A 23,254-nucleotide genomic window follows, 5' to 3' on the forward strand; every position below is an offset into this window, starting at 1 on the left:
GTGAAGGGGCTTGTTATGATTTATTAAAGGGGGCTTGTGCCACAAACAGGTGTACGACTTATTTTAAGGATAATGAGATTAATTAATAAATATTATTAAAGACTTTACGACCTTATTCTCAAGTCAGACTGGGTGATATGATACTCCATCATGTTGCAAGGTTGCACCTGAAGAGCCACCTGTCGATTCCAAGGACTCACAGGACACCAGGAGCTGGCCAAAGCCAAACACAAACACAAACAGGTGCGACAATGATGACAGAGCGGCAGTCCGCTTTTGTTGCGGCTTACGGATGCCACTCAATGGGGTCCATTACTGGTCGGTCGCATCCTTTGCCAGTATTGCCACCTTGTAGTCCTTCGGTCCTTACGTACTTTTTTTCCGGTTCAGTTTACCCGTCAGCACGAAACCGGATAATTTGCTGTCTCTCCGGGAAAATGGGAGACGGGGCAACAAGCTTTCTTTCTTTCCGAGTGATGGCTCTTGACTTTAAACACCTAACGGTACTCGGGCCTTGGGTTTTGAAGTCAATTTCCAATTAAACTTTTGTTGTTGTCTATTGATGCACTGAAAGAAATTCAAGAATTATAAAAATTAATTAAGGAAATAATAAAATATCTTCTAGATTTAATAGAATTAAATAAAAGAAAAATATAATAATTATAATATTAATAATAATATTTATCTTAGATTCTAGATTTTTCTTCAAGTGTCCTCCAATTAAACTCCTCGTTTTGCTTGCCTACTTTTCGGGGCTTGTTGAGAGCGATTTGATACCCTTTTGGCCTGAAATGGAGGTCCTTGAATTGCCAGGATTGGCAAATGGTCCGCCAAGCCAAATCCCCCATATCTGTTACACTCGGACACTCTCCTTTTCCAGATCCTGGCCCAGGACAATGGCCCGGCACCCGGGAGTCCTTTTCTGACGCATTTCACTTAGAACGGCCCCGGTTCACAAATTAAATTGTCAGCTACGCTTTCTCCTTCCACTGGCATTATCCTGTGAGTTTTTCCTTTGGGGCTTTTCCCACTGGACTTTTCCTCAGGATAGCCCACATCCTTGGAACTTGGCACTCGAAATCATTCGACTTGTCTTTGATTTTCGCTGGCGCTGGTTTTGTCTTTCGTCCTTTTGGCTTTGTTCGACCGTTTTCTGGCCACTTGAAAATTAATTTAGACTAAACCTCAGGCAATACCCACAAATATATATATATATATATTATATTTCTTATGTATATATATCTCTGGCAGATAATTGAATTTATCGACTTCCCTCATCCAGTCTTGGCCGTCAAGTTTTAGCCCTGCCTGTTTGTTTGAGCCAAATTGCGTGCTATAATTTAATTTCCTAGCCATTGGCAACCGACTAACTGCAATTTGACTAAAGTAAATATATAACTAGAGTATATATATATATATCTTGTATTTTTTGGCCAACTTTCATCGATTGTTCTGAATTTAGCCAGTTAAGCGATTCAATTTTGGCCAAAATGTAGCAGATTGCAATTAATAAAGGGATGGACCTTGGAAAGCTTAACTTTAATACTATATATAGAGACTATAACTATTTTTATTAAATATTTGTAACTAAATATTATTTAATAAAAGGTCTATATATTTTTAAAATAAATATAAAAGTATTCAATGAAAAAAGACAACACTGCGTATGAGTAATATTTTAAAGAATAAAGGATTTTTATATGAAAAATATTGAGACAGCTTAAAATTAAAAATATATAAAATATCTATATAATATTAAAATATATTTTTTATAATATAAAATAAAAAAAAAACTTAAGGTTCATCTTAATAAAGAACCCACTAGGAGTAATGAACTTTTGTCCTTGCTTTTGGGGGCAACAACAGATGGAATTTACGAGCCGGCTGTGACTTGTCTATTTTCCCAGCTCAGTGTTATCCTTCATCTTGTATCCTGTATATCCTGTATCCTTTATATGTTACATAGTACATATGGCTAACTGGCTTCCTGTTGTAAGGTCCTTGGCGCCTATTCTGCACGCCTAACTAATTCAATTTTAATGTACTTTGGCTGGGGAGTTTTGGTTAATATGGTTTTGGGCCAAGAGATTTCCGTTGGCAGTCAATGATTAAAGCCAGTTTCCTTTGGGCCCTTGTTGGGGATTCAACCTTGGCGGTTGAAGCCAAAAGTTCAAGTTTAATTACATTCGACTTGGTTAAGGAAGTTGTTTTACTTGAAAAGCCATCTTTTTATTAATTTTATTTGATAATGAGGGTCGGTAGAGATGGTTCTTAAAAAGCAATATTAAAATATAAAGACAGATTTAAAATACATGGATATTTCTTTGGCTTGTTTTTATACATTAGACTAGTTTTTAGGAATATTTTTTAAAAAGTATTTTAAATTCTGAGTCTTAAGAAAATCCTTCTTAAAGTTTAGAAATATTTTTCAAGAAGGAACAAGCATATACATATATTTAATTTACTATAAATAATAATAAGTTATTTCTATCTATATCTATTATGATGTATAATCTCTGTATCTCTCTATTTAATAATAAAACTGGCAACTGAAATTATTTATGGATTTATTTGGAAAAACAACTCCTGTATCCTTGTATTCCCAGTTCTCATCTCCCCAACAAGGGGGTAAAGAATAACTTTTTCCATTGCGATTAATTTACTTGTTACTCGCCACGTTGTTGTTTTTATGATTCTTTTTTTTTATTTTTTGTATTTTTTATTGCAGCATGTTTTTTTGATTATACTTTTTTGTTGTTTATGCCTTCTGTTTTGGTGTTCATTATGGGAATGAAGAAATATGAAGCAGCAAATGACAAGCAGCAGTGCGGACTCTCCAAGCCCAGGGGCGTCCAGATTCGAAAGGGGGGGTAAACAAAAGTTGATGGTGGCACAACACTCGTCTGGGGGCTTTACGGTGGGCCGTGGCAGGTGGTAGGGGCACGTGGCAAGAGCTGGTGGCAGGGGCGTCTGCACTGGGCGGGGGGAGGTGGGTGATAAAGTATTTTGCGACGCAGAATGGTTTCACTTCAGGCTCTCGGCATACGTGTCCAGTTTAACTATGACCCATGGGTAACTCAGAAAGGGTTTATGCCTTCCAAGATATCAGGTTTTTGATTTTTAAAAACTAGTATTTATAGGGAAATTAAGGAGAATTAAATAAAAGTTAGAAAGATTCAAAATAATAACAATTTATTTTTAAAAAAACATAGTTTTCTAAGCTTCTTTCTAAGGTTTTTGAACTCTAGAATTCTCTAGAACTATCTTTAAAAGTGATCCACTTTTCTCTTTAAATTTCTATTAATTTTTAATAATTATTTTCTTAAGATTTTTTTTTTGAATTTAATTTCTCCATCATTTAAGAACCTAATATTCCTCAGATCACATATTCAAACCGCATAAACGTAAATTTTTTTTCTTTCTAGACTTTTTTTTTGGGAAAACTTTGGGACAGGACTCGTTATGCTTGTCTCTCCACCTTGGTGAGACAAAACAAAACAAACCGAGAAAAAAAAAGGACAGGCCGAACAGGACCAACAATGGACAAAGGACATCAAACACTTGGCTTTTTATGTGTTATGTTGCCTTGGTGGAAATTTGATTGCTCTCGTCCTTGTCCACCTCGTCCTTGGATCCTTTCTTCCTCGAATGCCCGTGTCCTGTCCCTCAATTGTCCTGTCTGTTTTGACTGCAACACACACACACATACACTCACACACACACAGTCTCACACACGTTCATATACATACATATTTATTAGCCCGTCGTCCTCCACTTCAGCAATTTGTTGCGGCTTTCGGTGTCTCTGTAGATATGCCACGCCCCTTAGACAACAGCACACACACGCCCCCTCTCCCCCCTCGTTTTTTTTTGGGGGGGGGGGGGCATCGTGGCACATTTCACTTGATTGTCAGTTTCAGTTTTGGGCTTTTGAGTCGAGAGTTTGTGTTTCATTATCGCGGTTTCATTTTTTACATTCGACAGGAGAGGGTATCCTGTCTATGGGGAACAGGTGAATATTTATTTTTAAGCTAAAAAATGTTTTATTATTTATTATAATTTTTTAGAAATATTTAAATAAGAGAAAAATACTAAGTTTTAGTCTGAAACTCGCTAATTCTAGTTTTAGCAGCTTATCTTGTTCTAGCTTCATAAAAATTTGATTTCTGTTAAAAAAAAATAATCCAAAATTAAATCTTGATGTATAAAATAATTTTATAAATAAATTTCCCAAATATATTATTTTTTTATTAATGAAAATAACAGAAATCTTAAGAGATATCTAACAAGTCTCTTATATCTCTCCTTTCTCTGGCCTGGCCTGACCTTGAACTTGCATCTTTCACCCTGTTTTTTTTTTTTATTGTTGTATACTCTATCCCCCAGCCCCCTCCTATCAAAGAAAAAAAATTTCCCAGATCCATTCCCGCTTAAAGCGCCTTTTTTTTATGTTTACCCAAGTTCGCTTTGTTTCGATTTGTTTTGTTTGTGTGCGCTTTTTTATGTGCGTGAGCTGCGTTCCGATTGGATTTTGGAATTAATTTGTTTCCCAGACCAATTCTTAATCCCCCTCTCCCTACTCTCTATCCACTCATAGCTATACCCCTTACAACTCCTTTTTAAAGAAGAGAAAAGTCTTTTTTATTTAAAGACCAGACTAGCTTAAGAATTGGAAACCTACTCATTGTCATGAAAGAGCTTTTAATTAAAATTTCTTAAGATTATTTAAATTAATTTTATATATTTTTAAATACCTAATACTAATTTCTCTTAGTGTCTGTTTGATTTATTTTTTACTATTTAGTTTTAAACGAATACAAAGTACTTCTTTAAGCCATCCTATCGTAATTTACATGCGAACAATAAAATCCTCAATCATGGCTAAAATGTTTGAACAGGTGATGTGACAAAAAAAAGGACAACTGAATGAATAAAATAGGTAAGAGGGTGTTTTTTCTATTTTATTTTTTTGTATATATGTATATTTTTTTGTCCTTTTTTGAGAGGATTGTTAGTGTCCATAATAAATGTTAAGCCACCGTTTGCGGCCACGCACGCATTTCGGTGCTTTTGATGGCTTTAACCCCACAGAGTTCTATGAGTATTTTTTTCCCCCCTCTATTTCCTTTTCCATTAACCACCTGTACAGGTTGAACCAGGTAGCAGTAGTACATGGTATGTAAGTACGTGCCCGGACCTATTCAATGGAATTGTCATTGAGGGACCTCCAAGTGCCACTTGAATTCCTGTGCCGACTTCCGTTTTCCTTTTATTTTGGGTATTTTTTTTCTGGCTCTACACTGGAAAAAAAATATTTAGAAAACTTAACAGAACTTGTATTCTTGGATTAAGCATTTGTTAAGACCTAAAATCTATTTAAAATGATTTAAACTTATTATTGAAATATTTAATCATAAATAAATCAACTATTATATAATTATATGGTTTAAAACATAAGAATTAAATAGAAAACATACCTTTTTATTTTAATATATAGTCCAATATTTATTTAATTAAATGTATATATTTTTGTAAATTTTTTTAGAACCTCTTGTAGCTTAATTTTTCATGCTAATGAAGGGGGAATGTTAATTGTTTTTCTTCGTTTTTCGGGGGCCTTTTTTCTTTCTTTTTTGGCCAACCTACAACCCAGAAAAATGGCCCCCAAAAAATGGGACAGGATAATTGCCAGGCCATCAGGTGGCCAACATTATAACAGGACCTGTATATGTAGGTCCTGTCCCCCCCGAAAAAAAAAAATCATTGGCAGGAAATTAAGAAGCATTTTGCGTTCTGTTACGCACTTTTATATAGAAAATTTTTGTGGTGGGGCTATGGGAGGGGGGATTCATGGATCTATATAGCCTTGACCCTAATGCCTTAGTCCTGGCCTTTGTCCTTTGTCTTTTGGCCTTGGCTTTTGTTCAGAAACTGAAGAGATTTTTCTGTTTTTTTTTTGGCAAACAATGCAATTATTTGAAATCTCTGCTTGATTTTTGTTTTGTTTTCATAAAAGGGCTTTTGTAAATTAATTAAGTGTCACTTTTAATAAATAGATATTATTAACAAACAATGTATTGTTTCACCTTTTATTAAATATTTAATTGACATTGATTCTATTAAGTTATGAGGGCCATAATGAGGTATAATAAATATTTAATATATTTTTTGAATAACAATCTGTTGAATAATCCCTTTAATAACTCTATTCTCTATTGATTTTAATGTCCTCCCCCCTGAGAGTTGGGACCCAAAATGCGGTCACATTTCTCCACACACACCACACACCCCCCCACCCTAGAGAATACAGCGCATATTTGCATATCCAGCTATTGCCTGAAAAGTGGAATTTAACTCATTTTTGATCAAAACGATACCAGCCACGCCTACACCGCCCACTCGATTATGTGCCAATTTTTGTTTTCGTTGCAGGCAGTAGCAGAGGCGGTAGCTGCCACACTGGGCGTGGCCCATAATTACAATGCGTGTATGTGTGTGGTGGGGTGTTGGTGAAATTTTTGAAATTTATAGCATACTTTTCAGCGTGTGCGGCAATCTAGGCATTGCGTATACGCCGCGTTGGCCAAACAAAAAATGAGTGTATGCGTGTTTAAGTGGCAAGAAAGTTGAATTTTTATTGAGCAAATTCACGACTCCCTCAAATAACACATCAAAATAAATAAATAAAAAAAAAAACAAAATCATCAGCAAGAAATTGTCAAACAAAATCGCCCTTAAAATAAACCAAGGCAGCCTGCATCCGCATCCGCATCTCATATTTATTTTTTTTTTATGACACACACTCACACACACCCCAGGCTGTCGTAAAAAATCCAACATGCACTCCACAAGCACCTTTAGCTAAAAAAATATATAAGAAATAAAAACCCTTACATACCCTTGGGTTATACCACTTTTTTGCCAAAAAAAAGCCCTTCTTTTCCCCGATAATCGACGATTTTTGTTTTTTTTCTGTGTTTTTTTTTTTGGGAACTGCATTAAAGCAAAGTAATGTGCAAAGGACATAAAGAGGTTGGCTCTAAAGGAAAACCAAGGCAGCAGGACGAACATTTTGGTTTCAAAGCCGGAAAATCGGCAATGTCAAAGACAGGTGCAAAAATTGATGAGAATTTTTGTACATTTTCTTTCTTGTGGGTTATTTTGGTTTAATGGGGGTTAAATAATTAAATATATTATTATGGGAAATTTATAAATATTATTCTTAGAGAAATACCATGTAAGTTTTATTAAAAAGATGTTCAACAACATAAAAATTAAGTTTCAACAACGTTGGTGAAAAAAATAACAAAATTAATAAAGAGGCATTATACTTATTTAATATAAAATCTTAAGCAAAGATATAAATTGAAACAAAATCGAAATTAAAGCTTAAAAATAGAACCCTTTAGGGAGAGGGAGCTGGGGTAAAAAAAAAGGACCCTGGACAGGACACATGCAACTGAACTGGAGTGGCACAAAAGTGCGTCGTAAATAAATAAGCTGCATGATGCCAATTGATGGCGAGTGATGCACACTAGTGCCGAGTGGTGCAGAGTGGTGCAAAGTGGTGGCCTGATGGCTCAGCGAGCGGGCCAAGGACACCGAGGACTCCTCCTGGCTCGTAATTAGAATACATTTTGTTTACCAGTAGCTCCAGCTGCGACTGCAAAAGTCACTGCCACAAAATATGCATGTCAGTAGATGGGTGTAGAGGGTGGTTGGATGTGTTGGTTGGGTGCTAGTGGGTGGTATGCGGCATAAAGTGGAGTAGGCGTGGTCAGTGGAGTGTGGCATTGTGGGCGGTGGCAGTGGCAGTGGCAACGCAGGCGGAGCCAAACGAGTAAACACAATTACCGCACGAGCCAAAGTCAAAGTCAACAGGTTGGCCCATAAAGCACTTTTAGTTTCAAGATATAGATATATTTTTTAATGGCTAAAAGATGATGTATTTTTTTTAAACTTAAAACTATAAAAATTAAATTGAAATAGGATTTATTTTTAAATATTTCTTTTGATTTTATTATTTCCTCAGACCAAGTACATAGTTGCCAAGAAATGGCTGAAAGACCCTTGGTTTTTTATATTTTCTATAGTCTTTGGATAACCTTTAATAAACTTTATAATGATTTATAGTTTAAATAATATTCTAAAAATTTAATAATGCTTTTTGATTAACTTGAAATGTAAATACTTGAATTTAAGTTGAAGGCCTTTAATCGAGACTCTCGGTTTTAAGTTTCGCCACTGCAGTCTACGTATACCTTCTGTTTTGCCTGCCAATCACTTTAACCCTAACACTACACTGAGAAAAATAAACAAATTAGTTTAGAAAAAAATTTTTTAAAAATTTATAATCCCTTTAGCTTATAAAAAAGGTTTACAACATTATTTTATTATGAAAAATAAGAAATGTATTTAATTTTATAAAAAACCCCTTTTTTTGGAGTACCTGTCGGATAACAAATCTCTAGAAATCGAATGCCATTCAGCAAGGACATGCCAGGCTTTTTGCTTTTTGCTTCTAGCCCTGAACTGCCACCGTGCCTGCCACCGTTGCTACTTGCAACTTGCAACTTGCAACTTCCACTTGCAGTTTGAAGTTCTCAAATTTCCGTAATTACTCGCATCGCTGGACCCGTTGCATTCGTCCTTTTTGTGTCGTCCTTTTGTAGGCCCGCTGTTAACAAGCTGCAATTAGTCACTAGCCGTTGCTGCTGCCCCCCCCTGGTGGATGCAACACGTGGCCCACTGCGCCCACTCTCCGTCCAGATGCCAAAACCTGTTGCTCTGGCCACGTGGAGGCAGCCAGTGTCCTGTGTCCCGTGTCCTGTGATGGGGCACTGGCAGAGATTGCCAGGCAGTAATTAAGTCCAATGCATTTGTCATTTGTCCGATGCCTTCCCAGCCAGAAGGTATAAACCACTGGCCAAGGACATGGTTGGTGCGATGTCGTCCTGGTTGCTCCTGGTGTTCTGGTTCTACTGGGTGTCCTTTTCTGCAGCTCTTATTTCAGGCAGGCTGCCTTTTGTTTCTTGAATTATTTATGCTCGAGTGTGAAACGTGGTATGGTGATGCACTGAGAGAAATTCTAAAACTTGAAAAACTTGAAAAAAGTGTTGAGATATTTTTTCAACGATTTTTTCTTAGATTTTTTTACTTTACAAAGTTGATTAGTTCAAACCTACCAAGATTCCAATTTTTCTCAGTGTAAACCTGAGATACCTGAAAGCAGAAGGTGATAACCATAGGTGGAAACCGATAGGTAGATAAAAAACGAAGGAGGAGAGAAAGGAATTTAAAGTCTTGTGGCTGTAATGCCCTTCGATTTGACCCGATTTTCCGCCATTTTGCTGGCCGCATCCTGCCACATGCCACATGGCACATGCAACGGCCGCAGCCACTGTGGCCCAGTAACAATTTCTTTTAATTTACTGGGAAATGAGTTTACCATTTGACAAGAAATAGTCCAAGGAGTAGCAGGATACCCGTAATTGTTGACTTCTTCTAATTGACAGAATACGAAAGTTTCCAGGAATTATGGGCCAACAATATGCATTTGGCCTAAAGGAGGCGAGGCAGAGGGCAAGGATGTGGGCGTGGCTGGGAAGTCCTTAATTTGACAGGCTCGGTGATTTACAAGATACAACGCGAATCTCAAGGAAAACGCTGATGGATGGACATCGCAGGATCAAACAAGGGAGACCATTAACTTGGCCTAGAACTACACTAACAAAAAATATATAAATAAAAAATTTAAAAAGTTTGAACTTAAAAATAAAAGTATTAATTACTTTAAAAATATATTCATACATATTTTAAAAGTAATTTTGAAATAGAACCTAAAATACATATATTAGTAATATTTTAGTAGCATACTTCTAGGCCCTGGGCTTTGATGAGAATATTGAGTTAATTATTCGTTGCATATTTTTGGGCTTGGTTACTGAAAGTGGTCAACTAATTGGCAGTTGATTAGCATTGCCCGGACTCTTATCCAAATCCCAAATTGGATTATAACCATAATCCCAATCAACGTCGGAGGTCATGGGCTTGACCCGCTAATGAGTTTCGGTTCGTTCTGAATTTTTATTTTTTGTTTTTTTTTTTGGCGAGGAAAAACGGAAATCAAGTTACAAATGTTCAGAAGAAAAAAAATATTAATTGGATCGGGTTGCCGTCAACAAAGTTTTCAGCCAGATTTTGAAATGAAATGACATTTTTGGCAGCTGTTGTTAATTAAAAAGGCTAATTAACGACTCATTTTCAAGCCTTAAGGAGCATTTTAAAATTTTTAAGGCTTGTAAATTCTAATTTAACAATTCTTCTTAATAGAAACTAAACTTTTTAGAAGTTTTTGCTTATTTTTCATTGAAAAATTGCGTGTTTTTAAAGAATTAGTCTTGGAATTTCCCGAAATTGGGTATGTTTGATAGGACGGAGTCATACAGCTGGTTGCATCAAACAGTTGCATGCAGCATTTATATATTTTTAAACGATTTCTTAATAATTTCCTAATTCCTAATTTTTAGTAAACATACCCTTAAAAAAATGTGGAATAATTTATTCATAAAAATTTGAATAACTTTGTTCTAAAAATAATTATGAATTAAAAAGGGTTTTAAAATCGTTAAAATAAACATAAAATTTAGGAACCAAAATTCTCTTTTTAAAAAGTTTCAGTTTATTCTTAATATTCAGAAAAGTCGCTTGCGTTTTTCCAGCTTTTTTTTGGAAAACGTCAAAATATGGAATTTCCGCGCGAAATTGCTCAACACTGTCGCTCGTCAAACCAAAATTCCACACTCAAACCAAGTTCGAGTTCGTTGCTCAGTGGAATTAAACATTGGAATGTGGAATGTGTGGATGGTGGAGCGTCAACAGTGGAACCTGTCGGTCAGACTGCGAACAGCTGTTGAATGTTGTTTTTTTTTTGTTTGAACCGCCGACCCGAACGGTCGCTTCCACAGCCCGCGTCGCGGCACAATTGGAGTTGGTTTTTTTAGAAGCATAGAATTCGAAAACTATTAACTTTTTAAAAACAAAAAAAAACCAACGAAATACGGTAATTAATAAAATAACATAAACAATAAATAGAATTAAAAAATAAACAACAAAATAGTTGCCGAACGTGCGATAAGAACTTAAAGAACAACAACAATTTTGAATAAAAAAAAACAACAAAAAGTAGCCACTAGTAGTGCATCAACAACAACAACAAAAACAAAGTGGTCGCGGCCGCGAGCGTGTGTACTAGTGTGTGTGTGTGTGTCTGGCTTAAAATCTTATTCTTCTCTTATTTTGTTTTTTGCTATTTTCGGTTTCTGTTTTTTTTTGCCATTCGTGCAACAACAACAAAAGAGAGCTTATAAAAAAAAAGAGAAACAAAAAACGTGGCTCAAACACATTATACAAAATTACGGTTTTTGTTTTCACTTTTTTTTACTGTGCATGTGTCTGTGTGTGTGTGTGTTAGTTTGTTTGGCTTTTTAATTAGTTGGCCCGCTCTTGTTTTTGATTTTTTTCGTGTATATTTCGTTCGGTGATCTGTTTTATTTTCAAAAATTTTTCCATTTGTGACACGAGAAGGTGGCTCTGGTGGAAAATCAAGTACAACTGTAGTAACAACAACAACAACACTAGCAATAGCAAGAACAACAAACAAAAACAAAACAAGTGAGTGCATTAAGTATTTACAGTTAGAATAGAGTCAAGTTCATTTCATTGCCCGGTTTTTGTTATTGTCTCCTCCATTCTCCTCTCTGTTTTGTGTTTTGTTTTCTTGTTTATTTTCTCCTCACTCTTTCGGTTGCATTCTTTAAGACGAGCTTAGGATACACAAGAAACTGCAAGCGATTCTTCTGTCTCTTCTTCTTGGCTCTTGATCTTGATCTTCAGCCACCGCGTACGAATAGAATCAAAACAAACACGAATAAAAGGGCAAACAGAAGAGAATACGCAATAACTTTCAAAGAAGTTCATAAAATCCCTAAAGAATCCCAGTAGCTCTGAGAATGGTACTATCTGAATATTATGTTAAATAACACTATGTAAGATAACATTATGTTAAGCGATAACATTACACAGGAGATAAAATCTAAGGGAAAAGGCTCTCTTTTCAACACTCTTTCAAAGGGTCTTCTAATCCTGTAGTAAAAGATATTTTGACAGAGAACGATAGAGAATGAATCCATGAATCGATTAAGGTATTCCGTTTTAGAATCGGATAAGAAATGGCTGAGATATAGACATGGGAAGGGGTCATACGCGAAAATCCATCATTTCTTAGGGGTAGTCCCAGAAAAATTGGAAAAAATTTTGAAAAATAATTTGTGTTGAGATTTTGCTGCAGAATGTGAATTAGTCGACAAATCTTTTGGGGTATTCCGTTCTAGAATCGGATAAGAATTGGCTGAGATATAGACATGGGAAGGGGTCATATGCGAAAATCCATCATTTCCTAGGGGTAGCCCCAGAAAAATTGGAAAAAATTTTGAAAAATATTTTGTACTCAGATTTTGATGCAGAGTGATGGAGAATTAGTCCACAATTGTTTTGGGGTATTCCGTTCTAGAATCGGATAAGAATTGGCTGAGATATGGGAAGGGGTCATATGCGAAAATCCATCATTTCCTAGGGGTAGCCCCAGAAAAATTGGAAAAATTTTGAAAAATATTTTGTGTTCAGATTTTGATGCAGAACGATAGAGAATCAGTCCACAAATCTTTTGGGGTATTACGTTCTAGAATCGGATAGGAATTGGCTGAGATATAGACATGGGAAGGGGTCATATGCGAAAATCCATCATTTCCTAGGGGTAGCCCCAGAAAAATTGGAAAAAATTTTGAAAAATATTTTGTACTCAGATTTTGATGCAGAGTGATGGAGAATTAGTCCACAATTGTTTTGGGGTATTCCGTTCTAGAATCGGATAAGAATTGGCTGAGATATGGGAAGGGGTCATATGCGAAAATCCATCATATCCTAGGGGTAGCCCCAGAAAAATTGGAAAAAATTTTGAAAAATATTTTGTACTCAGATTTTGATGCAGAATGATGGAGAATTAGTCCACAAATCGTTTGAGGTATTCCGTTATAGAATCGGATAAGAATTGGCTGAGATATAGCCATGGGTAGGGGTCATATGCGAAAAACCCATCATTTCCTAGGGGTAGCCCCAGAAAAATTGGAAAAAATTTTGAAAAATATTTTGTACTCAGATTTTGATGCAGAATGATGGAGAATTAGTCCACAAATCGTTTGAGGTATTCCGTTCTAGAATCGGATAAGAATTGGCTGAGATATAGACTTGGGTAGGGGTCATATGCGAAAATCCATCATTTCCTAGGGGTAGCCCCAGAAAAATTGGAAAAAATTTTGAAAAATATTTCGTATGTATATTTTGATGCAGAATGATGGAGAATCAGTCCACAAATCTTTCAAGGTATTCCGTTCTAGAATCGGATAAGAATTGGCTGAGATATAGACATGGGTAGGGGTCATATGCGAAAATCCGCCATTTCCTAGGGGTAGCCCCAGAAAATTTAGAAAAAATTTTGAAAAATATGTTGTACTCAGACTTTGATGCAGAATGATGGAGAATTAGTCCACAAATCGTTTGAGGTATTCCGTTCTAGAATCGGATAAGAATTGGCTGAGATATAGACATGGCTAGGGGTCATATGCGAAAATCCATCATTTCCTAGGGGTAGCCCCAGAAAAATTGGAAAAATTTTTGAAAAATATTTCGTACTCAGATTTTGATGCAGAATGATGGAGAATCAGTCCACAAATCGATTAAGGTATTCCGTTCTAGAATCGGATAAGAATTGGCTGAGATATAGATATGGGAAGGGGTCATATGCGAAAATCCATCATATCCTAGGGGTAGCCCCAGAAAAATTGGAAAAAATTTTGAAAAATATTTTGTACTCAGATTTTGATGCAGAATGATGGAGAATTAGTCCACAAATCGTTTGAGGTATTCCGTTATAGAATCGGATAAGAATTGGCTGAGATATAGCCATGGGTAGGGGTCATATGCGAAAAACCCATCATTTCCTAGGGGTAGCCCCAGAAAAATTGGAAAAAATTTTGAAAAATATTTTGTACTCAGATTTTGATGCAGAATGATGGAGAATCAGTTCACAAATCGTTTGAGGTATTCCGTTCTAGAATCGGATAAGAATTGGCTGAGATATAGACTTGGGTAGGGGTCATATGCGAAAATCCATCATTTCCTAGGGGTAGCCCCAGAAAATGTAGAAAAAATTTTGAAAAATATGTTGTACTCAGACTTTGATGCAGAATGATGGAGAATTAGTCCACAAATCGTTTGAGGTATTCCGTTCTAGAATCGGATAAGAATTGGCTGAGATATAGACATGGCTAGGGGTCATATGCGAAAATCCATCATTTCCTAGGGGTAGCCCCAGAAAAATTGGAAAAATTTTTGAAAAATATTTTGTTGGTATATTTTGATGCAGAATGATGGAGAATCAGTGGAATTAAACATTGGAATGTGGAATGTGTGGATGGTGGAGCGTCAACAGTGGAACCTGTCGGTCAGACTGCGAACAGCTGTTGAATGTTGTTTTTTTTTTGTTTGAACCGCCGACCCGAACGGTCGCTTCCACAGCCCGCGTCGCGGCACAATTGGAGTTGGTTTTTTTAGAAGCATAGAATTCGAAAACTATTAACTTTTTAAAAACAAAAAAAAAACCAACGAAATACGGTAATTGATAAAATAACATAAACAATAAATAGAATTAAAAAATAAACAACAAAATAGTTGCCGAACGTGCGATAAGAACTTTGCGATAAAAATTTTGAAAAATATTTCGTATGTATATTTTGATGCAGAATGATGGAGAATCAGTCCACAAATCTTTCAAGGTATTCCGTTCTAGAATCGGATAAGAATTGGCTGAGATATAGACATGGGTAGGGGTCATATGCGAAAATCCGCCATTTCCTAGGGGTAGCCCCAGAAAATTTAGAAAAAATTTTGAAAAATATGTTGTACTCAGACTTTGATGCAGAATGATGGAGAATTAGTCCACAAATCGTTTGAGGTATTCCGTTCTAGAATCGGATAAGAATTGGCTGAGATATAGACATGGCTAGGGGTCATATGCGAAAATCCATCATTTCCTAGGGGTAGCCCCAGAAAAATTGGAAAAAATTTTGAAAAATATTTTGTACTCAGATTTTGACGCAGAATGATGGAGAATTAGTCTACAAATCTTTTGGGGTATTCGGTTTTGGAATCGGATAAGAATTGGCTGAGATATAGGGATGGGTAGGGGTCATATGCGAAAATCCATCATTTCCTAGGGGTAGCCCCAGAAAAATGGGGAAAAATTTTGAAAAATATTTTGTATTCATATTTTGATGCAGAATGATGGAGAATTAGTCTACAAATCTTTTGGGGTCTTTCGTTATAGAATCGGATGGATATTGGAAGATATAAGCAAGATAATGGCCAAGTACCGGGTATCATATAGTCGAGAAACTCAGCTTGGGCCTTTGTGGTCTGTCGATTTAGTTGAAAACTCTATTTATGCTTGAAGTTAGGCCTTGATTAATGGATGCAAAATATTCCAGCCCTTGGTTTAAGCTTGCCACGCCCTTCCGGCCCCCGAGTCCGCCCATAAACTATCACGAAGCTTAAACCAAAGCTGAGGAGTTTTTATTTTTCCTCTTTTTTTGGCGAAAATCCCCCCGATTTTCGAGTGGTGCTCCTTCATCGATATCGAAATTGTTTTCGCCAGATGCTCTTGGCCTTCCAGAATGCAAAAACAACAAGAAAAAAAAGAGTGAAGAGGGGAGAGTGGGAAGTGGGGTGTTGGTCGAAAAAAAAAATGGGTTAAAGCTGGAATTTTCCGGGGTACTGGGTTATGGCCAAATAGCTTGTTTGTCTGCGGTGATAACGGGCCACGAGTCTCTTCTTTATGCCACATGCTGCATACCACCCACCTTCCCCTCCAGGCCAGTGCATGCTTCGGGTTCCCTCCCCCCGTATCCTTGGAAAATTGCATTCCCCGGATATATCTGGGAAATAAACGTACTTGCGAGCACATTCCCTAGAGCAGAGTGCAGTTAAGCGCAATCTTGTCTAGAATTTCAATACCAAACAGAACGCTTGACGCTTTGACAGCCCATGAATTGGATGGGCTGGGAGGGTGGATGGTGGTGCTGCTGGTCTAAGGGGGGGTTATGGGGGTTCTTAGAAGCAATCTAGACAAGTGGAAATTGTTCAGAATGATGCAATTGCATCGGACGTCAAGCAACAAAACAGCAGAAAGGCAACAGCAACAGCAACAGTAACAAACAAAAGCCACTAAAGCAACCGAAGCTCGCAAATTTCCAACAGAAACAGAAGGTTTCCGATATGACACAACCGATATGACACACCAATAAAAATGGCTTTAAATATTTCGAAAAGATTTAGAAAAAAATAAGGATCTGTTAGCATTATTTATGCTAAGTTTTATTTTGAAATATTTGATTTGATTTTTATTAAACATATACCTTATAAATTTAGCCCAATCATGTCTATATCTTAGACAATATCTATCTGACTTCGATTTTCAATACTCTTAAAGATTTTTGTATTATTTTTCTAGCCAGCTGTATCAAAATATTTAAATAAATCAATTTATCGATATTTTTTCGAGTTTTCTAATAAAACTCCTTTTTAAAATCAGTAATTTTAATATAGATCCCCTTATCTTCTAGAGAATCCATAACTTTGCTCTTATTCGTGGTTTCATGACTTAGTTTCAGATCATTTATGATATTAAATATATATTTGCCATATTTTCTTAGCAATATTTATTCGATAATGACCGATTTTTTCGATAATGACCACATGATTATTTTCCTGTATTCCTTCTTAGATTATCTCCGACCTTGTCTAAACTAATAAGGTTTTTAAGGGGAATACCTACAGTTTCCCAAAGAAATAATAGACATTTATTAGATAAATTGTATGAAGAAGAAGTTAAATCGATAAATTTGCGATTTTTCGGATAAAAAAAAATTTTTAACTCAGAACTTTTCAAGTTTTCCTCCTTTGAGATTTTGTATCTGTATTTATTATAATCTTATCTTTAAGAAGATAATATTCAAAGATTAGTAACTAAATTCTTTACCAGTTACTTGTTATCGATATTTTTTTTATAGATTTTTCTGACGAAAAAGAAATGTTTGCTTGCCCCCTTATAGTCTATCCCCTCTTCTATCTTTGTCAATGGGTATCTAATTTTAGTTCAAAACAACTTCAAAGAATAATGAATTATTTCCCTAACAAATTGCTTAAAAAACTCTTCATAAATGTTGTTATCGATAGTTAGTCGATTTATTTAATGAACAAATTTCAAGACTAAACTTTTAGCCACTAAAAAGGCCAATTGAAAAGCAAACTTGCAACGAAAATAACCGAAAAGCACTCGCACATTGAAACAATCTATCAAATGAACATAAAATTCCATTTACCGAGCCATTAAAATCAACTATATTGCCATAAAAGTTGTGCTACCAAAATTGTTTACACTCGCCAGCCAACTACAAGCAACAAAATGTATAATTTATCAAATAAACATTTAGTCTGATTGCAGATTTGTGAGGTACTTAACCAAAAAAATACCCAAAAAAAAAAAATAGAAATAAAACCATTCATTATTAAGTGAAAATTGTAGGGAAATAAATTATAGACTCTTTGATTTGTTGGTTTAAGATTTAAGCGAAAGATATATCGATTATTAAGGCACTGGAATGCGAAAGTTGATTTCCATATGTTTGATCAACAATCGATATACCCGAAATGATTTAAAATCGTATCAATCTTTTGACCCTTTTTTATCGATAAGACATATTGACATATTGTGTTTATTTTGTTCGATTGTTATATCATAAATGTTAATACATTTGTGTGATTTATAGAGACAGAAAATAAATATGGTATACCGATTGATAAACGATTTGATATTAATATTCCGATAATTTGGCTTAGCAACTGTGGGGATGTCCAGAAAGGTTGGACATATTCTGGTATATGACCCAGTGACCTCTCTCTCTGTGTGGAGAGGTGGGTGTGTGCTTTAAATTTTCAAGAATCCCTCGGAGGGCAGCCTCTGTACTCCATTCAAATGCATTTTCTACCCTCTTGGCCTGGTCTGGTCTGGGTTGGCCAGTTTCGCTTTTCAGTTTATAACCGCAGGACATTTGCTGGCCACAAACAAAACTTGAACAACAAAAAGCCAGTTGTGCACCCACTTTTTTGAGGTTCTGAAGGGCTGAAGGGTTGCCAGCCCCCTGGCTGCCTCTTATTTATTAAAATTAATATTAAAACTGATTAATTAAGCAGCGCTAACAACAAAAAGTCACATAATTACACACATCCGAGCCATTCAAATAAATAATAAAATATGTTGACTTTTCGCTGAACTTTTGTATGCATTTTTTAAAAAACACAACATATAATATTTATGTTTTTTTTTTTTTTCTTGTTATCCAACACATGGATGGTGGCAGGGGGTAGGGGGGTGGAGTGGGGCAGTCAGACCAGTTTCAGTTTTCAGTTTTCAGACTTTGTCGCTGAAAAGTCTAGTGAACAGATTTACGAAGCGTGAAGACCAGAGTCTCACATTTAACGCAAATAAATTAATATAATTTACAAATATTATACAATTCTTTATAAATAGAGGTAGAGCTATTAAAAGTTATTTAATAAATTTTTAATATTTATTATAGTATTATATGTGTTTCAGATCATCCGCCACTGAAATTAAATGTTAAAACAGCTGTTTTTTTTTTTTTTTGCTCTCGATTCGAACTTGATTTGTTTTTTGTTGACTTTTTTGTTTACTTTGTTGTTGTTTTTGTTGCTATTATTATTGTTATATGTGTATATATATATATTGTAGCTTCTGTCGTCGCCATCAGTGGATCTGTAGATCGCCAAGTTAAAGCGAATTAGATGTTGCTTTTCGGCTCGATTGAGAGATTTTCTTTTTTTTTTTCATTTGGGAGATACTCTAACTTTAGGCAGGGTCTTATGATTATAGTATAGAATAGAGCTATAAAGAAAGGAAGTATTATGGAACTGGAAAAAGGAAGGTTTAAGATTAAGGAGATAGAAATATTTGAGATTTTTCTTAAAGAAATATAATTTATATTTTATTTGAACAAAATTAATGAAGAATCAAGAGAGTTATTCATAAACTTCAGAGCCCTATTGAAGGAAAGTTGTAAGGCTTTGATTTTGGAACTAATACTTACATAAAAGTTGGTGAAAACTAATTACCAAAAACATAAAAAACTAGTTCTTGAATTAAATATTCATTAAGTATGTAAAAATAAGTAAGTATTGATGAAATTAATAAAATAAAATAATAGAAAACTAAAGAATTATATGGAAATATTGATAATGATAACATTGATGATATAATAGTTTAAATTATGAAATATAAAGAAAAACTATTTATTTTAGATATAACATAATAGAATAAAGGTAAAAAATAAATAAGGTTATTTAACAAAAACCTAAATTCAAAAGTAGAGTATTTCCAATTCGTTTGTAGATTTTTTTTTTGGTCACCCATTGTTGTAGTTAGCTACAACATATGTTAGAGTTTGTTGGGGATTTTATTTTCTTTGATTTATGTTTTATTTTTTATTTTCCTTGATTTATTTTTTATATTTAATTTTATTTCATTTATTTAGTTAATTTTTTTTAAGCTCGAGTCACCCAAATCGAAACCCAAAACAGATTCTCGGATGCTGTCTATTTTGTATCCGAATTGGAAGCCAAGTCCGTGTCGGAATCTGTAGCTGGCAAATATGTATCTGTATCTCTATATATCTGTATCTGTGCCCGAATCTGTATCTGTATCGGTGGCTGTGACGTTTAGAAATGAATCTGAATCTGAATGTGAGGCTGACTCAAGGTGACGTAATGCCAACGCCTAAAGTGGCTTTTATACGCTCCGCCGGATCAAGTATCAATTACAAATAAACAAAAGTGAGCACTCTAGGGGGAGATATGGTGGGATCGGTTCAGGATGAAATAATATATATATATATATATAGCCGTAGTAAGATGCTAACAGGCTGGATAAACAGAATAAGCAGAGCAAGTGCCACTTGGAGTTTGTTGAAAGATATAAAAATATATCAGGGCGAGTGTGAAAGGAACTTGCGAAAAAGTTTTCAACTTTGTTTGACTTTTAATTATAAATCACTAAAAATAGATGAAATTACTAAGGTAAAAATAAAAATACAAAAAAAAGGAGGCCATTGGGTTGAAGTTTTTCTTGCTAGGCTTGTGAAAAACTACACTAGTGGTCTGGGAATTTAATTAGAAAATTAAAACTAAATAAATAAGGGATAGGATTTGATTAGAAATTATTTTTAATATTATTAGAAGTTTGTTCTTTATGATTTATGGTTATTTTATAACAGAATCTAGTAGATTTTGAAAGTATTTTCTAATTAAATCCATTACTAAACTATTCTATTCTAACTATAGTTTTTTAATATTTTAGAAATAATATTTCAAATCTTAAAGATACGATTTGTCTTAAAGATACTCCCTTTTGTTGTCTAGTGTTCTTTGGAGTTGTAGCTTTTTTTCCAGCTTCTGGCAACAGCAGCCAAGTGATATCAGCTTACATTTAATACTCCCCTCCCCCCCTACCTCCCCGTATCCCTCTATGCTCTTAGCCATCATCCATCTTATGTTTTTTTTTTGTTTTTTTGGCTGCAACTGACGTTCAAACATCATCGAAGCTGTCGGCTTCTGTCGCCTTTCGCCATTCACTTTGCCACATTCTGTTGCAGACACTTTCTGACCAGCTGTCACTCCCTCACATCCCCCAAAAAATCCCCAAAAATCCCCAAAAAAAAGAAGATCCAACCTTCAACTTGAACAGCAGCCCAACAAAAAAAATGTTAATCATACAAACAGCCCAACAAACCGACAAAAAAAAAAAAACGGTAGCAATAACAATTCGGATACCAAATGTAAATAAACAATAACAAAATGTACAAAAGTAACAGCATTAATTGGCAGATTGGCACAAAATTAAACAACCCGAATTGTGGGAACAACATCGCTACAAAAAATTAACTTGACCAAGTTTGTTGAGTTTTTTAACGCCTCGTCAATGACGCCGGCCAGCGAAAAGTTCTACACGTTTCTACAGATACTTTGGGGTGATGAAAAACGAGAAAATAATAGCTTTACATTATCTTTTAAAAATGGATCATAGGATCTTGGTGGATATAAGGATCTTTTAAAAATAAAATATGACTTGAAATAATTATGATTTTTATAGAAATAAAATTATAGTTATAATTGTTTTATAGTTGGGTCTTCAAAGTACTAGGTATCATACAGTTCATAAGAATTATAGGGCATCGTAAGAAGCCCAACCTTTTGATAACGTAGTTTTAAACGTTTGTACATCTTTAAAACAAAGTATAATTCTTAATATCCAAAGTTATGGAATCCAAAGTTATGGAAAGTGTAGTTATCCAAAAGAAGCCTTTTAAGTTTAGCTTTATTGGCTTAGGGCAAAGAAAAGAAAGGATATATAGAAAAGAGGCTAATATAGCTATATAGGTTTCCCAGAAGTACCGGTTATCATTATTAACTATACCCTGTAATTTAAAGGATATTAAAGTGACTAGACTCTTTAAAATATTAATAATGTCTTCAAGTTATTTAAGACCGATTATAAAAAGGTTTTGAAGCTAAAAAATGGAATTATTTCCTCAAGAAGTGCCGGGTATCACATAATAAGGAACCTCTAGCCTCAAATAAAGAGATATCCTCTAATAAATCTATCCTCTGTCCGCTTGAAAATAATAATTTAAAATACCAAAAGTAGTTACCCAAAAGCACTCTTAAAAGAGACTATATAGACTATAAAGAAGCTAGAATATTAGAACTCATTTCATTTCACTCCTTTGTAGGTTTAAAAAAATAGTTTCTTAGATGTTGTTTTTCCAGAAGTACGGGGTATTACTAGAAACTATACTCCATATTATCGTAATGAAGAAATTATCGTCGAAATCGAAATTATCGAATGTATCAAGGAATAATAATTATAAAAGGTTATCGTCTATCATAAAGAGGAAATAATATTACAGGAATCTTTAAAATAAAGTACAATGTTTTAAAGTAATTAAAAACTAATTGAAAAAAGTCCTTAATAGTTGAAGAAAAAGCATTATTTTCTCAACAAGTACCGGGTATCGCATGCTTAAAAGCCACTACCCCTGTCCCTAAACCCTTTTCCGGCAAACAAGTCCTATTTGTTTTAGAATTTTCTGCAATTTGTGTACAACTTTTAGGAAAGTTTATAAATTAGCGTATTTAAAACTTTGTCTGCCAATGGATTTGATTTTTTTTTTGTTGTCATCCCAGTTTAGAGTTTAGAGTTTATTTCATTACCCGCCACCGCACTTGTTGTGTCCCAATCGAGAGCTTTTTATAAATTTTCTATCTGGGCCTTTTGTTTGTGTTTATTTTTGTAGATCTGTGTCTTTTATTGTTGCCGTTTTTTTCTGTATTTTTTTTGCCTATTTGCACTTTGCCGCCGTTTATTTGTCTTTCAACTTTTCGACTTTGTGCTTAGAGTTCATGAGCGTCGAAAGGGGGGCTTGGGGCCGGCCCCCCCTCTTCCTTTACGTGGGGAGGTCCGACGCGGTTAGTCATGTAAACAAATGTTTAAAAATGAATTTTTTTCAATTCCCCCATTTAATGTGGCAACAATACCAATAACAAGTCCTGTCCAGGGACTCTTGTCGACTGAAATGTGTGGAGGTCAAGGACGTGTCGAGGTCACTGGAGCACTGGCTTGCCAAAGAATTGGTGGACTTGGTCATAGACCCACCGTTGGGAAAACTTTGAACATAACACAGTTTATGGGACACTTGGTCCTCATTTGGAGTCCCATTTTTGTGGTTATTCTGATGATTTATTTATCACGTTTCTCAGACCCACTTTTTATATATTTTTTTTTATGGGTTTTTAGTTCTATAAATATAGTATAGTATAGCTTACTTATAGCTAGTATCTTTTATTACCTCTGATTTTCCAAAGAATATTCTCTGTTTATTCGAATCCCATCACTGTAAGTGATTTGTAGTTGCTTCCGTTTGCTTCCAAATGCCCCTGAAACTGAAAATGATCTCGAACTGAGCCCCAGACCCCAGACCCAGCATGTGGCGGATGATTAGCATTAATA

At 35.1% G+C, this 23,254-nt stretch overlaps 1 protein-coding gene across 1 annotated transcript in view; it reads left to right on the plus strand.

The window, feature by feature from the left end:
* The first annotated feature begins 10,933 nt into the window (after positions 1-10,933).
* Positions 10,934-23,254, plus strand: part of Ac13E (Adenylyl cyclase 13E) — a 50,250-nt gene continuing 37,929 nt past the window's right edge. Inside the window, exons 1-2 of the mRNA XM_043209808.2 lie at positions 10,934-11,062; positions 11,587-11,673. The gene's annotated coding sequence lies outside the window, so the exon portion shown is untranslated. The remainder of the gene's footprint in view (positions 11,063-11,586; positions 11,674-23,254) is intronic.

The sequence above is a fragment of the Drosophila bipectinata genome, chromosome XL, assembly GCF_030179905.1.
Source record: "Drosophila bipectinata strain 14024-0381.07 chromosome XL, DbipHiC1v2, whole genome shotgun sequence".
NCBI lineage: Eukaryota > Metazoa > Arthropoda > Insecta > Diptera > Drosophilidae > Drosophila > Drosophila bipectinata.